The sequence below is a fragment of the Vulpes vulpes genome, chromosome 1 (assembly GCF_048418805.1).
Source record: "Vulpes vulpes isolate BD-2025 chromosome 1, VulVul3, whole genome shotgun sequence".
NCBI classification, from domain to species: Eukaryota; Metazoa; Chordata; class Mammalia; order Carnivora; family Canidae; genus Vulpes; species Vulpes vulpes.
The window spans coordinates 59,873,354-59,892,334 of record NC_132780.1 but is presented as its reverse complement, the minus strand read 5'-3'; the positions used below and the strand labels follow the sequence as shown (position 1 = coordinate 59,892,334).

General features: G+C 38.9%; 1 protein-coding gene across 8 annotated transcripts in view; it reads left to right on the top strand.

Moving 5' to 3' along the window:
• PKIB (cAMP-dependent protein kinase inhibitor beta) overlaps positions 1 to 18,981 on the top strand; it is a 202,848-nt gene that overhangs the window by 2,080 nt on the left and 181,787 nt on the right. For 6 of the 8 annotated variants that reach the window (XM_072765122.1, XM_026013354.2, XM_072765110.1 and 3 more), the window contains exon 2: positions 1,534 to 1,637. The gene's annotated coding sequence lies outside the window, so the exon portion shown is untranslated. Of the gene's footprint in view, positions 1 to 1,533; positions 1,638 to 17,504; positions 17,681 to 18,981 lie in introns of all 8 variants that reach the window. The other 2 variants (XM_072765109.1, XM_072765145.1) reach the window with 1 other exon arrangement.

The window sequence follows — 18,981 nt, the reverse complement described above, 5'->3', positions numbered from 1 at the left end:
TTCTAAAACATTTTGCTTCTCAAGGGCAATCAGCTAAAAAATATGTTAAGAATTTATTGACCTCACATAGGAGTTGATAAAATATAATGTTATCGTATATTGAAGAACTATTAAAATCAAGGATTCATTCACCAAAAAATGTTATTATGCTGTAGAAAGGAGCCAACTATTTCTATTTAGGCATTTATCAGATTTCTGAATTTTTATCAAGCATGTTATTAGGGCAATGTTTAAATCATCACTTTCCAACAAAAGATAATGTGAGCGATGTTTATAATTTAAAATTTTCTAGTAACCACATTAAAAGGAAAAAGGGGATCCCTGGGTGGCTCAGTGGTTTAGCGCCTGCTTTCAGCCCAGGGACTGATCCTGGGGTCCTGGGATCGAGTCCCACGTCAGGTTCCCTGCATGGAGCCTGCTTCTCCCTCTGCCTGTGTCTCTGCTTCTCCTTCTCTCTCTCTGTTTCTCATGAATAAATAAATAAAATCTTTAAAAAAACATAAAATAAAAATAAAAAGATACAGAAAAAATAATTTTAACAATACTTTGATACATTTAATTTAACCCAATATCATTTTGACATGACATTAATATAAAAATTATTAATGAAATGTTTTACATTATTTTTCATGTTAAGTTTTCTAAATCTGGTTTGTGTTATACAATTACAGTGAATCTCAGTTCGGACCAGCCACATTAAAAGAGCTGACTAGCCCCCAAATTGGACAGTGCATATCTAAGTATTGAGGGAAAAAAATGAAGCAATTATCCAGAAGACCCAGTAGAAAAGAAACATACTTTTCTTTGTATAAATTATTTAGATATTTTAGGATAAAGTGATTTTGAGCTTGCATATTTACATCAGACATTGAATTGACTTCATCTAATTTATTTTTGTATAAAAATCAAATCTGATAGACTGTATGTAAGAAGGATGAATGTTAAATTCTTAAAATTTTTTAGGCTAATGCTTTGATTTGGGCATAGTTAGACACTGCACCACACTGTTCAGCAATCCCAAATGTTCGTCTTTAGTAAGAGAGAAAAACATAAGGAGTTGGCTAATACACAGGAATTATGCTTTATTTATTTATTTTTTAAAGATTTATTTATTTATTATTATTATTATTATTAAATTATTATTTATTTATTTAATGATCGACATAGAGAGAGAGAGAGGCAGAGACACAGGCAGAGGGAGAAGCAGGCTCCATGTCGGGAGCCTGACGTGGGACTCAATCCCGGGACTCCAGGATCACGCCCTGGGCCGAAGGCAGGTGCTAAACCACTGAGCCACCCAGGGATCCCCAGGAATTATGCTTTAAAAGGAGGTCTCACATCAAATGGATCCCAGAAGATGGACTTTTCCCATTGAATCTCCATATAGAAACACCGTTGAATTAAGTGTCAATAGAGGAAAGTGTTTAGAGACATGCTTACATCTGAGGTAAGGATGCCTATGCATAAATGCTACCCCCCCCCGCCCTAAATTAACTGTGTGACCTTGGGCCAATTTCATTTTTTGTGCTTCAGATTCCTCAACTTTAAGATGGGAGAGTACCAGTACCTTCTTCATAAAGTTGCTGTGTGGATTAAATGAAAACAAGTGAAGTGCATAGAATGGTGTCAGGCTCATGGTAAGTGCTCAATAAATATTGGCTGCTACTTCTAGATATCTAGATTATTTTTTCCTTTAATACCATCCCCCAACCCCCATAGTTTCTTAATCTTTGAAACCCCTTGTCTGGCTCTCAGTCAAATGTTTCCATCTAATTTTCTCCTCAATAAAATTGAAGGCAGAATAGGGTAGGGGCTTCAGGCCTTGCTAAGTAAATAACCAGTAGACAAAACAGGCCCTTTGTATAATTCTTATTACCTGTTAACCTTAAAAATACAACTGCCAGTCATTTTGTCAGCAGAAGGTGGGTTCATTTAGGAGTGGCAGAGAATGGCAATCCAGGACAAGCAAGCTGCAGCAAAACCATGGGCAGTTACGGAGAACAAAGGGGAGGAGTGCGTTATCAGTAGGGGAAAGTGGGGAGTTGGGAGGGACTGTTATAAACTAAAAATTCCACTGACGTGAACTGGGAATTTGATTACAGCAGCTTTTCATTGGCTAGGCTGTTTCCAGGGAAAGAAGAAATCTTCCTTCCTCTGGCTGGGATGGTAAAGTAGTAAGAACTTGCAGCGTCCATCTGTTCCTGTTGGGTGTGCAGTTGGTAACTGGTGCTAGATAACTGGGAGCTAAGAGCTCCCCCTGTTGGCCTCCCAACCTCATCCTAAATGAGGTTTGTTTTTTGTTGTTAAATTTTTGCTGTGACTTTACTAAAGTATGACTCCCATGCATTGTTTTGTTAAGAAAATGTATGTTGGTTTCTTTTTAAAATCTTACCAAAGACCCCATGTCAGGAGGAGATGCGAATTTGTAGTATTTAGAACCTATCCTGGATGCAGAGCAGTTATAGGATTGGTTGATTTAAGCACTTAAGCATGATAATTTTGAAAGAAAGAGGAATTCTCTGCACCCTCTTAACACCCTTCCAAGCATCTCTTTTTCACAAGGAGGAAAGCATTTTCCAGAGTTCCCCCCACCCCCACCTGCCACCTGCCATCAGATTCTGCTTCAACCTCAAGATCAGAATTGTCTTATATGTCTGCTTTAAACGATTCTTGAAAAAGGGAGTGTATATACACCATGATAGGTTTACTCATCAGTAAACCCTACATAGGGCCCAAAGAACATAGCCTGGGTTGAGACCAAACAAAACTGAAGTTCTGTTACCAAGCCACCTCAAGTCTAGACCTCAAGTCTAGAAGCTAGCTGCTTCATTCTCAAGCAAACTTTTAAAATTCTTTTCTCTTAAAGGTTATTTATTTATTATTTATTTTTTATTTTTATTATTAATTAATTAATTAATTTATTTATTTAAGACACACACACACACACACACACGCACACACACACACAGAGGCAGATACACAGGCAGAGGGAGAAGCAGGCTCCATGCAGGGAGCCCAACGTGGGACTCTATCGCGGGTTCCCCAGATCACACCCTGGGCTGAAGGTGGCGCTAAACCGCTGAGCCACCCAGGCTGCCCTCAAGCAAACTTCTAAAATTCAGTGTATTACTTTTCAATAATAAAAAATGTCATTTTCTATAAATAAATAGAAAATGTGAACTTTTACTCACAATAATTAGGAACTTAAGTCAGTAAGACAGTAAATTTCTTTTTTTTTTCTTTTAAGATATTATTTATTTACTTATTTAGAGAAAGCAGAGGGGAGGGACAAAGGGAGAGGGAGAAAGAGAATCTCAAGCTGACTCTGCCCTGAGCTCAAGCCCAATGATCCCAGGACCCTGAGATCATGACCTGGGGTGAAATCAAGATGCTTAACCAACTGAGCCAAGCAGGATACTAATTTTCTATAAATACCTACCCATCTTCTTTTCTAGGAAATAGAATTCTTTTGAGAGCCAAAGCTTACTTGCTCCAATCTCATTTTTTATAGAAATTGCTGCTAGATCTGCAAGTCTTTTATATGACATTGTGCACATTGACTAGTTGTTAATAATTTTTAATTTTGAGAAGCTCTTTATTGGCAAATAATATTGTGTGAATATATTTATATATTTGCATAAATATAAATGTATATAGAAAAATTCTATTTTAATAATGAAAACATTTAAAGCAATAGATTTTCCCTGAATAACATTTTCCATTTCTTGTAGATACAGTATGAAAAGTTCTCCATTTCATTGTATTATATAAAGGTTATGATTTCCTTTAAAATTCCCTTTTTAATATGAATGTTTTCAGCAGTGATGGTACTTCTTAATTTCCAAATAGAAGAGACTTTTCTAAAATCATTGGCTTATGACTTTTCTAATGTCATTGGCTTATGTTATTGGTTTATTTTATTATCAGTTTGTGACCAAGCATCTGATTGGTTTTTCTAAATGTTATGCTGACATAAAAAGGAAAACCATATTATCTTTTAGAGAAACTTAAAGACCCATAAATCTATTAAATTAGGGTTATTACTTCTATTATTTAATTCCTTTGTCCTTATTTTTTATTTGCTAGATAAATCAAGTTGTAAGTGGGGTCTATTGAATCTCCCACCATAATTAAGTTTTTAACTCACTTTGTCTTGCATTTCTCATGGTATTTACTTTGTTTTTAGTTATTTCTTTGATGTGTTCAAGTTATGATTATATTAGCTTTCTCAATTATAACTTTTATTAACACTGAATCCTTCTTCATTCTACTGTGTTGTACCTTAATATTCACCTTCCCTGGTATTTATATAACTATTCCTACTTTCTCATGATTTGCTTTACATGATATCATTTGCTGTTATAACTGAAGCAATCAGCATTGTTACACTTCTCTCATCCTCTTGTCTTAGTTTTTGTTATTTTGCTATTTCTAAGGCATGAGGGCATTTATGTTCTCTTCTGACCCCCTCAGATGTGTGTTTAGTTTGATATTAGTTCTATCGTAAAATATAGTCAGTGTTCACTTCCAATATTTTGCTGTAGTTTCTTTTAGTTAATGAGGTTCTGTTTTGTGGATTCCCCAAAAAAGGACTCAAGAAAACAAGATTCCTTGAGTTCTTGCTTGTTTAAAAAAATTTTTTTTGCCTTTGTATGTGTATACTAGAGTGCCTAGAAATAAAATTACTAGATCACCTCTCTTTGTAAGGAATTTTTTTAGATCATCACTCTTTGTAAGGGATTTTTTTTTTAGGTGTGTATCATCAATTGTCTTTTTTTTTTTTTTTTTTTTTTTAGTTAAGTGTTTCTGTCTCTACAGAAGTCTGAACTCAGTCTGATATTTTTCCTCTTATGAGTAACCTAATTTTTTCAACCTTCATATCCATAACTTCATTAGAATACCTTGGTATTGAACATTCTGAGTCAAGTTTCTCTGGAGCGTGGGGAACCCTTTCATAGGTAAATTCAGATTTAATTTTTTCAAAAAAGTTGTCTTGAATTAGAATCTCAAATTATTTGCTTATTTACATTATTTTATTTTTCTTCTATAGGAACATCAATGATTTATAGATTGGCTCTCTTGACTGTCTTCCATACATACTATCTTCTTCCTAACCTTTTTAAACTCTTATGTTGTTCAGCTTCTCTCACTTACTTCCTCACCTCTGCTATTAACATTTCTTTCTTCCTATTATTTCCTCATTCCTTCTCCGAGTTCTTTTATCTATCTTTGCTTAGATCTATTGCTTCATAGAAGTCAGTTTGCTTCTTTAAGGTTGTGGTTGACTATTTTATTCTTTGTGGTATCGTTTTTCTGGTTTATGATCATTATTGGCTACTTCTTTTTCTTCTCCTTTTCTCTTCATGCATGATAATATTCTTATATAGATCCTATGCTTATAATATTTTAATTTCTCATCTTTAAATGAGTTTTGTTCTGGACTTGGTAAATAAAGGAGATTCATGTGGAGAATGGCCAGCACCATGTTCCACCCTATCTAAAATTTTCTTTTGACCTAATATTTTTCTGGGAGGAGAGCAGGAGGGATGTTATTTATATTTTATTTCTCCTTAGTGGAAATTGTTCCTATCCCCTATTGCCCCATAACGTTTCTTTTTTAATTTTCTTCTGTTTTCTTTTTTCTTTAGCTACTACAGCTTTCTGTCTTCATATACGAATTTATTTTCATCATCTCCAGATCAGACCCTCTGGGTTTCATACCCAAACCTGGCCCAGAGAAACATTATAACCATTGTCTACTATTGGTTTTCAACATTGCAAATAAGGAAGTTAGTTTTTCACATAAAAGTGTGCCCTCTTTCAATGAGAATTGGATTTTGCTGGTTCTTTTAGAGATCTACAGCCAAGGCATCCTCCCTGCTTCCTCTCGAATATATCCCCATCTCTTCTACAGTAATTTTTGTCAGCCTTTTCTTCAGTTTCACCTAGGACTTAGCTGTCCCAAGATTTTGCTTTGAAAATGAGATTGTATTTTGTTTTTCTTCCTCCTCATTCTACTTGGATGACTTCCAGGAATAGAATAAGTAAAATGCCAACTTCCACTTCCATCTTAGAACTGGAAGTTCCACTGTTGTGACTTGCATTTTATTTTATGCTTACATCACTCCACACTGCTTGGAGTTTACCCAGCGTGCAGTGAACTTTTTTAGCCTTCTGTCTTTGCTTTGGTATGTATTTCTACCTGAAATATTCCCTGCCCCATTTCTCATAAATGCTTTTATCTAGCTGATACCAATTTATCAGCTAATCCTCAGGTGCAACTCCTACAAATCTCTCTAACAGCCTCTCCTTTCCTTGGCTAATTTCTAACATTAAGTATGATGATTTATCTACTCTCTATGTGGCCTGAGCAGTTTTGCATGCCTACATTTATCTTATTGTTACCTGCATTACTTGCTATTCTGTTGTGTTTTTATCTCCCAACCATACTAGGCTTCCTGAGAACAGTGGCTGTTTTAGGCATTTTTGTATCCTCAGGCTAAAAAGAAATGTTAGGCCTGCAATAAGCAATTAATAAACCTAGTTGAATGAGTAAATACACAGGGTATTTGGAGAGAAAACTCTCAAAATATGTGATCAGTAACATTCTTGAGCATGAAAGAGTGCATTCATTTAGAATTTAGGTTTTTTTTTTTAAAGATTTTATTTATTTATTCATGAGAGGCATACAGAGGGAGAGACAGAGAGGGAGAAGCAAGCTCCCCTTGGGGAGCCCAATGTGGGACTCAATCCCGATCCCCCATATCCTGGGATCACACCTTGAGCCAAAGGTAGACACTCAAACACTGAGCCACCCAGGTATCCCTAGAATTTAGTTTTTAAAACATTTATAAATAATTACATTTATAGATATAACTATAAAAATTAGCAATTCAGCTCAGGCAATATCGTTTTGTGTGAATGAGATTACAGTGAGTCAATCTATTCATTTCTCAGAGATTTCCATAGCAAGTTTGCTATTCAAGTGGAAATGTAATTTTTGTTGCTTCTAGTAACCCACAATCCACCTGCGATCTGTCAGCAAGTAATGCTATTTCTGTTTTTAGCATCCTCATCAGTAATAATTATTGCAATTGCATCTTAGCTGACGATTCTTATTCTGCAGTGTAAGAGAAATATTCTATTATTCTTTCTGCAATATATAACTGGAAAAGTTTGCCTTTTAGTAATATAAAAAAGTATTACTTTCATATAATCTAACATCAGATATCTTAATGTCAAGTTTAAGGGTATATTACTTCACCTTTAACTCTTAGGAAATATATGCCTGACATTTAGCAATATAAACCTAACATATGTCTTTCTCGGTTATGCATGAACAAAACCGCACTGAACTTGTTTTTTTTTTTTTTAAGATTTTATTTATTTATTCATGAGAGACACACAGAGAGAGAGGCAGACACACAGGCAGAGGGAGAAGCAGGCTCCATGCAGGGAGCCTGACATGGGACTCCATCCCGGGACTCCAGGATTACACCCTGGACCAAAGGCAGGCGCTAAACCACTGAGCAACCCAGGGAGCCCCTGAACTTGGTTTTTAAACTATTCTATAAGACTTTTTTAAAAAAAGATTTTATTTATTTACTTGACAGAAAGAGAGAGAGAGAGAGAGAACAAACAGGGGGAGCAGCAAGCAGAGGGAGAGGGAGAAGCAGGCTCCCCGAGGAGCAAGGAGCCCAAAGGGCTGGATCTCAGGACTCCAGTATCACGACCTGCACCAAAGGCAGATGCTTAACCAACTGAGCCACCCAGGTGCCCCTATAAATGAAGACAGACACATGAAAGAACATCATATAATATTGTTTCTTTTCTGTTTTGAAGAGAAGGTAGTACTAAATAGACTATATACTATAAACAGTAACTATAAAAGAGCACATTTTATTGTTCAACCAACCCCCCCCATATAATAAAAGAAGTTAAATTCATATTTATTGTTAGGAATAATCAAAATTATGTTGTATGATAATTAGTTATAAGTGACAATTTCTAATCTATTCACAGGTACTTTCTCTATTTGTGTGGTTATGAATAGAAGGTAAATCTGTGAGTGTTTTATATTATGTTTAATTAAGTGTACCTGGTGTCCAAATAGGAGTATCAGTATATATGCTAGAGAATATATTTCTAGCTCTCATTTCTAGAAAAAGTTTCAACAAAGAAATGAGTTAAAGCTTCTACTGTGACATAAAGTCTACACCTTCATTAAACTGCCCCAACAATTTATTGTTATTTTTAAACAATGCCAGCTTTACTATCCCTCAAGGAACCTTGGTTAAATAAACTGCTTAACCTCATATTGTTCAAATATCTTTATCATGTTTGTTCAAATATACAATTTGTGTATGGTGTGGGTTGGTAGTTTTGGTACAATTCTGAGAGGGAGAAGGAGACAGTGACAAATATGTCACTAAATTCCCAGAAGTGAAACAAATGGAAAACGTTAGAGATGGGATACAGTCATCAAGAATAAACCAAGGCCACTACATTTATCATGAAATTCAAGTAATCATTCAAATCTGTAATATTGTAGACTTAGAAAATTGTCATCAAGATTCAAAATAAAATTTAAGGAACCTGTGAGCACTTTGGTAGAAGTCTTCAGTAGTAAAATTGCTACTGCTTTGGTATCCTTCATGTGTATATATTATCTTGCTTAGTCATGAGGAAATCTAGTGATGGTTGAGAGTTCAGTATCTTTGGCAAATTGCTTAAACAGTTTTGCCTTAGTTCTCTCATCTGTAAAATTGGGATAATTATAGTATCTACTTTTTTTCTTCTAGTTTGAGAAATAATTGACATATATCACTATACAAGTTTAAGACCTACAGCATGATATATTGTGAAACGATTACTATAATAGGTTCAGCTGACATCCATCATCTCATTTAGGTACAGTATAAAGGAAAGAAATAAGAAAAAATAAAAAAAATTCTCTTTTTGTTGAGGACTCTTAGAATTTATTCTCTTAACAACATTCCTACATATCATACAGCAGTGTTAGCCACAGTCATCATGTTGTACATCACACCTCTAGTACTTATTTATAACTGGAAGTCTGTACCTTTTGACCGGCTTCTTCCAATTCCTCCTCCCCCAACCCTTTGCCTCTGGTAACTGCAAGTTAGATCTCATAGAAACTCCTATGAGTTTGGTGTGGTGAGGTTATTTTGGGTTTTTTTAGGTTCCATGTAAGTAAGAACATACAGTATTCATCTTTCTCTGTTTTATGTCTATTATGTCTATTAGCATAATGCCTTCAAGATCCACGTTTTACTTCCACAGTTTGGCTATTGTGGACATTGCTGATAGAAACATCGGGGTGCAGGTGTCCCGGCGTTTCATTGCATCTGTATCTTTGGGGTAAATCCCCAACAGTGCAATTGCTGGGTTGTAGGGCAGGTCTATTTTTAACTCTTTGAGGAACCTCCACACAGTTTTCCAGAGTGGCTGCACCAGTTCACATTCCCACCAACAGTGTAAGAGGGTTCCCTTTTCTCCTCATTCTCTCCAACATTTGTGGTTTCCTGCCTTGTTAATTTTCCCCATTCTCACTGGGGTGAGGTGGAATCTCATTGTGGTTTTGATTTGTATTTCCCTGATGGCAAGTGATGCAGAGCATTTTCTCATGTGCATGTTGGCCATGTCTATGTCTTCGTCTGTGAGATTTCTGTTCATGTCGTTTGCCCATTTCATGATTGGGTTGTTTGTTTCTTTGGTGTTGAGTTTAATAAGTTCTTTATAGATCTTGGAAACTAGCCCTTTATCTGATACGTCATTTGCAAATATCTTCTCCCATTCTGTAGGTTGTCTTTCAGTTTTGTTGACTGTATCCATTGCTGTGCAAAAGCTTCTTTTTTTTTTTAATTAATTTTTATTGGTGTTCAATTTACCAATATACAGAAAAACACCCAGTGCTCATCCCGTCAAGTGTCCACCTCAGTGCCCGTCACCCATTCCCCTCCAACACCCGCCCTCCTCCCCTTCAACCACCCCTAGTTCATTTCCCAGAGTTAGGAGTCTTTATGTTCTGTCTCCCTTCCTGATATTTCCCAACATTTCTTCTCCCTTCCTTTATATTCCCTTTCACTATTATTTATATTCCCCAAATGAATGAGAACATACACTGTCCTTCTCCGATTGACTTACTTCACTCAGCATAATACCCTCCAGTTCCATCCACGTTGAAGCAAATGGTGGGTATTTGTCGTTTCTAATTGCTGAGTAATATTCCATTGTATACATAAACCACATTTTCTTTATCCATTCATCTTTCGATGGACACCGAGGCTCCTTCCACAGTTTGGCTATTGTGGCCATTGCTGATAGAAACATCGGGGTGCAGGTGTCCCGACGTTTCATTGCATCTGAATCTTTGGGGTAAATCCCCAACAGTGCAATTGCTGGGTTGTAGGGCAGGTCTATTTTTAACTCTTTGAGGAACCTCCGCACAGTTTTCCAGAGTGGCTGCACCAGTTCACATTCCCACCAACAGTGTAAGAGGGTTCCCTTTTCTCCGCATCCTCTCCAACATTTGTGGTTTCCTGCCTTGTTAATTTTCCCCATTCTCACTGGTGTGAGGTGGTATCTCATTGTGGTTTTGATTTGTATTTCCCTGATGGCAAGTGATGCAGAGCATTTCCTCATGTGCATGTTGGCCATGTCCATGTCTTCCTCTGTGAGATTTCTCTTCATGTCTTTTGCCCATTTCATGATTGGATTGTTTGTTTCTTTGGTGTTGAGTTTAATAAGTTCTTTATAGATTTTGGAAACTAGCCCTTTATCTGATATGTCATTTGCAAATATCCTCTCCCATTCTGTAGGTTGTCTTTTAGTTTTGTTGACTGTATCCTTTGCTGTGCAAAAGCTTCTTATCTTGATGAAGTCCCAATAGTTCATTTTTGCTTTTGTTTCTTTTGCCTTTGTGGATGTATCTTGCAAGAAGTTACTGTGGCCGAGTTCAAAAAGGGTGTTGCCTGTGTTCTCTTCTATGATTTTGATGGACTCTTGTCTCACATTTAGATCTCTCATCCATTTTGAGTTTATCTTTGTGTATGGTGAAAGAGAGTGGTCTAGTTTCATTCTTCTGCATGTGGATGTCCAATTTTCCCAGCACCATTTATTGAAGAGACTGTCTTTCTTCCAGCGAATAGTCTTTCCTCCTTTATCGAATATTAGTTAACCATAAAGTTCAGGGTCCACTTCTGGGTTCTCTATTCTGTTCCATTGATCTATGTGTCTGTTTTTGTGCCAGTACCACACTGTCTTGATGACCACAGCTTTGTAGTCCAACCTGAAATCTGGCATTGTGATGCCCCCAGATATGGTTTTCTTTTTTAAAATTCCCCTGCCTATTCGGGGTCTTTTCTGATTCCACACAAATCTTAAAATAATTTGTTCTAACTCTTTGAAGAAAGTCCATGGTATTTTGATAGGGATTGCATTAAACGTGTAAATTGCCCTGGGTAACATTGACATTTTCACAATATTAATTCTGCCAATCCATGAGCATGGAATATTTTTCCATCTCTTTGTGTCTTCCTCAATTTCTTTCAGAAGTGTTCTATAGTTTTTAGGGTATAGATCCTTTACCTCTTTGGTTAGGTTTATTCCTAGGTATCTTATGCTTTTGGGTGCAATTGTAAATGGGATTGACTCCTTAATTTCTCTTTCTTCAGTCTCATTGTTAGTGTATAGAAATGCCATTGATTTCTGGGCATTGACTTTGTATCCTGCAACGCTACCAAATTGCTGTATGAGTTCTAGCAATCTTGGGGTGGAGGCTTTTGGGTTTTCTATGTAGAGTATCATATCATCGGCGAAGAGGGAGAGTTTGACTTCTTCTTTGCCAATTTGAATGCCTTTAATGTCTTTTTGTTGTCTGATTGCTGAGGCTAGGACTTCCAGTACTATGTTGAATAGCAGTGGTGAGAGTGGACATCCCTGTCTTGTTCCTGATCTTAGGGGAAAGGCTCCTAGTGCTTCCCCATTGAGAATGATTTATGCTGTGGGCTTTTTGTAGATGGCTTTTAAGATGTTGAGGAAAGTTCCCTCTATCCCTACGCTCTGAAAGTTTTTATCAGGAATGGATGCTGTATTTTGTCAAATGCTTTCTCTGCATCTAATGAGAGGATCATATGGTTCTTGGTTTTTCTCTTGCTGATATGATGAATCACATTGGTTGTTTTATGAGTGTTGAACCAGCCTTGTGTCCCGGGGATAAATCCTACTTGGTCATGGTGAATAATTTTCTTAATGTATTGTTGGATCCTATTGGCTAGTATCTTGTTGAGAATTTTTGCATCCATGTTCATCAGGGATATTGGTCTGTAATTCTCCTTTTTGGTGGGGTCTTTGTCTGGTTTTGGAATTAAGGTGATGCTGGCCTCATAGAACAAATTTGGACGTACTCCATCTCTTTCTATCTTTCCAAACAGCTTTAGGTATGGTTTGTTCTTTAAATGTTTGATAGGATTCCCCTGGGAAGCCATCTGGCCCTGGACTTTTGTGTCTTGGGAGGTTTTTGATGACTGCTTCAATTTCCTCCCCGGTTATTGGCCTGTTCAGGTTTTCTATTTCTTCCTGTTCCAGTTTTGGTAGTTTGTGGCTTTCCAGGAATGCGTCCATTTCTTCTAGATTGCCTAATTTATTGGCGTATAGCTGTTCATAATATGTTTTTAAAATCGTTTGTATTTCCTTGGTATTGGTAGTGATGTCTCCTTTCTCATTCATGATTTTATTAATTTGAGTCTTCTCTCTCTTCTTTTTAATAAGGCTGGCTAATGGTTTATGTATCTTATTAATTCTTTCAAAGAACCAACTCCTGGTTTTTTTGATCTGTTCCACAGTTCTTCTGGTCTCCATTTCGTTGAGTTCTGCTCGAATCTTAATTAACTCTCTTCTTCTGCTGGGTGTAGGATCTATTTGCTGTTTTTTCTCTAGCTCCGTTATGTGTAAGGTTAGCTTTTGTATTTGAGTTCTTTCCAGTTTTTGAATGGATGCTTGTATTGCAATGTATTTCCCCCTTAGGACTGCTTTTGCTGCATCCCAAAGATTTTGAACGGTTGTATCTTCATTCTCATTAGTCCATGAATCTTTTTAATTCTTCCTTAATTTCCTGGTTGACCCTTTCATCTTTTAGCAGGATGGTCCTTAACCTCCACGTGTTTGAGGTCCTTCCAAACTTCTTGTTGTGATTTAGTTCTAATTTCAAGGCATTATGGTCTGAGAATATGCAGGGGACGATCCCAATCTTTTGGTATCGGTTCAGACCCGATTTGTGACCCAGTATGTGGTCTATTCTGGAGAAAGTTCCATGTGCACTTGAGAAGAATGTGTATTCAGTTGAGTTTGGATGTAAAGTTCTGTAGATATCTGTGAAATCCATCTGGTCCAGTGTATCATTTAAAGCTCTCGTTTCTTTGGAGATGTTGTGCTTAGAAGACCTATCTAGTATAGAAAGAGCTAGATTGAAGTCACCAAGTATAAGTGTATTATTATCTAAGTATTTCTTTACTTTGGTTGTTAATTGATGTAAATATTTGGGAGCTCCCACATTCGGGGCATATATATTGAGGATTGTTAAGTCCTCTTGTTGGATAGATCCTTTAAGTATGAGATAGTGTCCCTCTTCATCTCTCACTACAGTCTTCGGGGTAAATTTTAGTTTATCTGTTATAAGGATGGCTACCCCTGCTTTCTTTTGAGGACCATTTGAATGGTAAATGGTTCTCCAACCTTTTATTTTCAGGCTGTAGGTGTCCTTCTGTCTAAAATGAGTCTCTTGTAGACAGCAAATAGATGGGTCCTGCTTTTTTATCCAGTCTGAAACCCTGTGCCTTTTGATGGGGTCATTAAGCCCGTTCACGTTCAGAGTTACTATCAAAAGATATGAGTTTAGGGTCATCATGATATCTATTCAGTTCTTGTTTTTGTGGATTGTTCCACTGAACTTCTTCTTAAAGGGGAATTTTAAGAGTCCCCCTTAAAATTTCTTGCAGAGCTGGTTTGGAGGTCACATATTCTTTCAGTTCCTGCCTGTCTTGGAAGCTCTTTATCTCTCCTTCCATTTTGAATGAGAGCCTTGCTGGGTAAAGTATTCTTGGTTGCATGTTCTTTTCATTTAGGACCCTGAATATATCCTGCCAGCCCTTTCTGTCCTGCCAGGTCTCTGTGGAGAGGTCTGCTGTTACCCTAATACTCCTCCGCATAAAGGTCAGAGATTTCTTGTTTCTTGCTGCTTTAAGGATCTTCTCTTTATCTTTGGAATTTGCAAGCTTCAGTATTAAATGTCGAGGTGTTGAATGGTTTTTATTGATTTTAGGGGAGGATCTTTCTATTTCCTGGGTCTGAATGCCTGTTTCCCTTCCCAGATTAGGAAAGTTTTCAGCTAGGATTTGTTCAAATACATATTCTGGCCCTCTGTCCCTTTCAGCGCCCTTGGGAACCCCAATTAAACATAGGTTTTTCTTTCTCAGGCTGTTGTTTATTTCCCTTAATCTGTCTTCATGCTCTTTTAATTGTTTGTCTCTTTTTTCCTCAGTTTCCCTCTTTGCCATCAACTTGTCTTCTATGTCACTCACTCGTTCTTCCACCTCGTTAACCCTCGTCATTAGGACTTCTAGTTTGGATTGCATCTCATTCCATTGATTTTTAATTTCTGCCTGATTGGATCTAAATTCTGCAGTCATGAAGTCTCTTGAGTCCTTTATGCTTTTTTCTAGAGCCGCCAGTAGCTGTATAATAGTGCTTCTGAATTGGCTTTCTGACATTGAATTGTAATCCAGATTTTGTAACTCTGGGAGAGAGGACTGTTTCTTTCTTTTGAGGTGAGGTTTTCCTTCTAGTCGTTTTGCTCAGTGCAGAGTGGCCAAAAACAAGTTGTATTGGGAAAAGGAGAAAAAGAGAGAGACAGAAGGAAAGAAAAGAGAAAAGGAAGGAAAAAAAAGAAAAAAAGAAGAAAAAGAAAGAAAAAGAAAGAAAGGAAAAAAAAGGGTGGGGGAAGCAAACAGAAATCAAAAAGAAAAAAAGAAAAGAAAAAACCACGGGGGAGTATCTTCTGATTCTGTATCAGAGAAGTCCCTTGACTTCCCCTGGAACTTGTCCGTCTCGCTGGTCTTCTGGGGGAGGGGCCTGTTGTGCTGATTTTCAGGTGTTAGCACTTGGGGGAGCTGCTCTGCCCCTGCCTGGTGCAGGGCTCAGTGGTGGTTGTTTACCCCGTGAGGCCCCAGGAGGAACAGCCCCAGTGGCAGGGCCAGCTCTGGAGCCCTGGATTCAGTTCCCACAGTAACTCCGGGGCTCTCCGTCTGCAGGGCCTGGAGGCTCCGGGGCGGGGCCGCAGATCTGCTCAGCTCTGGGCAGGAGCGTCCTCGCTGTCCTGGGCCCTCCCGGCCTCTGCCTGTCCCGGGGGAGGCCGGATCCTGGGCTGTGTCCCGGCGCCCTGTGCTCCGGGGCCTGCGCTGTTGGATTCGCGCTCCCGCCGGCAGCCCCCTCCGAGAAGCCCCCGCCCGAGCCCCTCCGAGCTGCTCCCGGAGCCGCGCAGCCCCCTCCGCACGGAGCCTCTTCCTCTGCCGGAGCCGCCTGTGAGCTGCTCCCGGCCGCGTAGCCCCGTTTGTGCGGAGCTGCCGCCCGAGCCCCTCCGAGCTGCTCCGGGTCCAGCCGTGTGCGCTGCAGCCCTTCAGGGAGCACCGCCGCGGGGTATGGCGCACTCTCCTGCGCGCTGCAGGTGCCTGTTAGTGTCCCAGGGAGCCTGAGGGCATCCCCGCCCTCCTGGGGTCCTGCTCTAACTCCCTGCGGGCCCCTTTCCCCCGGGAAGGTTGGTGCAGCTCCTGCTCCTCCGGGCCGGGGCTCTCCTGTCCTGGGGACACTCGCCCCGGCCTCGGCCCAGCTCCTCGCGGGGCCCCTCCCCCTTGGAGGCCTTTTGTTTCTTTATTTCTTTTCCCCGTCTTCCTACCTTGATAGAAGCGGGAACTCTTCTCACTGTAGCATTCCAGCTGGTCTCTCTTTAAATCTCAGGCCGAATCCGTAGATTTTCAGGATGATTTGAAGGTTATCTAGGCAATCTGTTGGGGACAGGTGACTTGGGGACCCTACTCTTCCGCCGTCTTGCCCCTCCCTCCCTATTGTTGGTTAATGTATGTTTATTCTCCTTAATCTTTTTATGATTGTTGTCTGTGGAAAATAATCTAATCATTTAAGAAAATGTTTTAATATTATTCAAAAATAAATAACACATTTGTGAAGTATTTACATGAAAATTTTAATGAATAATCTAGTTTGTTTCCTTTAGGTCACCTCTGAAAAAGCATACTGCTACCACTTTTAAATAATGTGTGGTCTTCATCATGCCTCAAATGGTATACTCAAAATTTAATCACATGATACCTATGCAATTTACTGTTTTTCAAAATGAAAACATGCCTTTTACATAAGATGTGTTTTCAAATAAATAATTGTTATTTTAATTAATAAATTATGGAACTGGTGTGAAATGAATTTGACTTTAGTTTTATTTCTACGAATCATCTTTGCTTGAATGCCCCTCTATAGTTTAAATTCTATAAGGTTGTAGATTGTTTTATGTGCTTTGATGGTACTGGGCACGCCTTTGCACATAGTATACATTAATATAAATGAATGAATTTAAGAGTGAATTTCATAGCAGGGGGAAATAAGTGAAGGAAGTTTTGGATGACACTGAGGAGCTACTTTAGGTCCCTTTTTTCACCTTTTTTTGATCCTGCTATGAAAGCATTTCTTTAGGAGACTTAAACTTTCTGATACTTTTCAAAATTATTTTCTTGGACATAATCTAAGATATCAAATCTGGAAGTCATGGTTATTGTTTTCTATGAAAAAAGATAAAAAGTATATTGAGGGTCCTAAATGAATAACAATTAGTAAATCTTATAACATTAACAAATCTAGAGAAAACGAATTTATGATACTATCTATTGAGAAAATCTCTTGGGGTTACCTTCTGATTTCCTATCCCCTTCCCCCAAATTCTAGTAAATAGAAGGGCTTTAATGTAAAACAGTATTAAGTTGGACTCTAGCTAACAAAGCAAATTTTGTTTTTGATTTTGTTATTCCTCAGTTATAGAAATAAAGGTGGTATATTATGATGAAATATCTCAACAAAACTGCCCTGGTCTAATGAATGCGACCTGAAAACATTTGACCTCTTTTATACATGAGTGAGTAGAGTAAGTGACTATCCTGGAAACAAAACTTGAGTCTATGGCTTGTGTTTGAATTTAATTTAGAAAGCGAGAAATAAAAGTTGCCACAAATTGTAACATTTAGAAAGCCAGAAATATAATATGCTATGAATTTTAACTAGGAATACCTTGCAAAAAAAAAAAAAAGAAAGAAAGAAAAAAAAATACTTTGCAACCTTGAAGAATTTAAAAACTTTTCCTCTTAGTTTTTGGAAATATCAAGCTAATTTAAAGGTTCACAACTTTAATTTATCCTCTTTTCCAGATGGTATCAGTCCTGACATAGAGAATTGGAATTAAAGAGATATGGAGAAGGAAGCAAGTCTTACAGAAAGTATGATTGTTTTTAAAAACAAAACCCATGAGGTGTTTTCAGTCACTTCGGTGAGAAGGAGAAAAACAAATTGAGCTGAAAGGATAAAGCTTGATTGTGAATATTATGTAAGTGAAAAAAAAAAACCAAAACACCTCACCTGTGGTGTGATTGCAAATAATTCCATTGTTACAGGCACATCTTGTTACTTTTTAAAATTTGTCATTTGTTATTCTCCAAACTGCCAGAGGATTTTTAATTTGGTATTTACTTACAAGTGAAAGTAAGATTTTTCTAGTGCATTTATTCCCTCTTCCACAAATGCCTGCAGCCCACAGCTAGCTACAAAAGGATTGATTTTTGATTCGTTAAGAGCTCTTCCGGGCTTCTTCAATAATACCCTCTTCTGTACGCTCTAGTAGTGGAACAGTGTCATAAATTCTTTCGACCTTCACAGCTTGACCTTCCTTTTGTATTTAAAGCCAGAATGTAGGCTTCATAAACAGCAGGCATTGTAATGCTTGAGAGATTTGCGTAGGCATTATTTATGCCAGCCAATAACTATGGTTGCTTTTATATAAATATAACCAATATTTTGGCTGAGAAAGTAGAACAGCTGACCATATCCTCTAAAAATAGGTTGATTCTGTATATATTTGTTAAAGTTAGTATGTTAGTTCCAAATAAGAGTTTTATTCTATATTGGTGTTTAAATTTTATCTTGAAACTATATACCAGGGGGGGAGGGGCAAGATGGCGGCAGAGTAGGGTCTCCAAGTCACTTGTCCTCAACAAATTACCTAGAAAACATTCAAATCATCCTGAAAATCTACGAATTCAGCCTGAGATTTAAAGAGAGACCAGCTGGAACGCTACAGTGAGAAGAGTTCGCGCTTCTATCAAGGTAGGAAGACGGGGAAAAAGAAATAAAGACACAAAAGGCCTCCAAGGGGGAGGGGCCCGGAGGAGCCGGGCTGAGGCCGGGGCGAGTGTCCCCAGGACAGGAGAGCCCCGTCCCGGAGGAGCAGGAGCTGCACCAACCTTCCCCGCGGAAAGGCCTCCCGGGGAATTGGAGCAGGATCCCCAGAAAGGCGGGGACGCCCTCGGGCTCCCGGGGACAGTAACAGAGGAACTGCGCCCCGGGGAGATGCGCCGAGCTCCCTAAGGGCTGCAGCGCTCGGCGGGGCCCGGAGCAGCTCGGAGGGGCTCGGGCGGCGGCTCCGCGGAGGGGGCTGCGCGGCTCCGGGAACAGCTCGGCGGCGGCGGCTCGGGCGGAGGAAGAAGCTCCGCGGAGGGGGCGGCGCGGCTCCGGGAACAGCTCGGCAGCGGCGGCTCGGGCGGAGGAAGAAGCTCAGCCCGGAGGGGGCGGCGCGACTCCGGGAACAGCTCGGAGGGGCTCGGGCTGCGGCTCCGCGGAGGAGGCTGCACC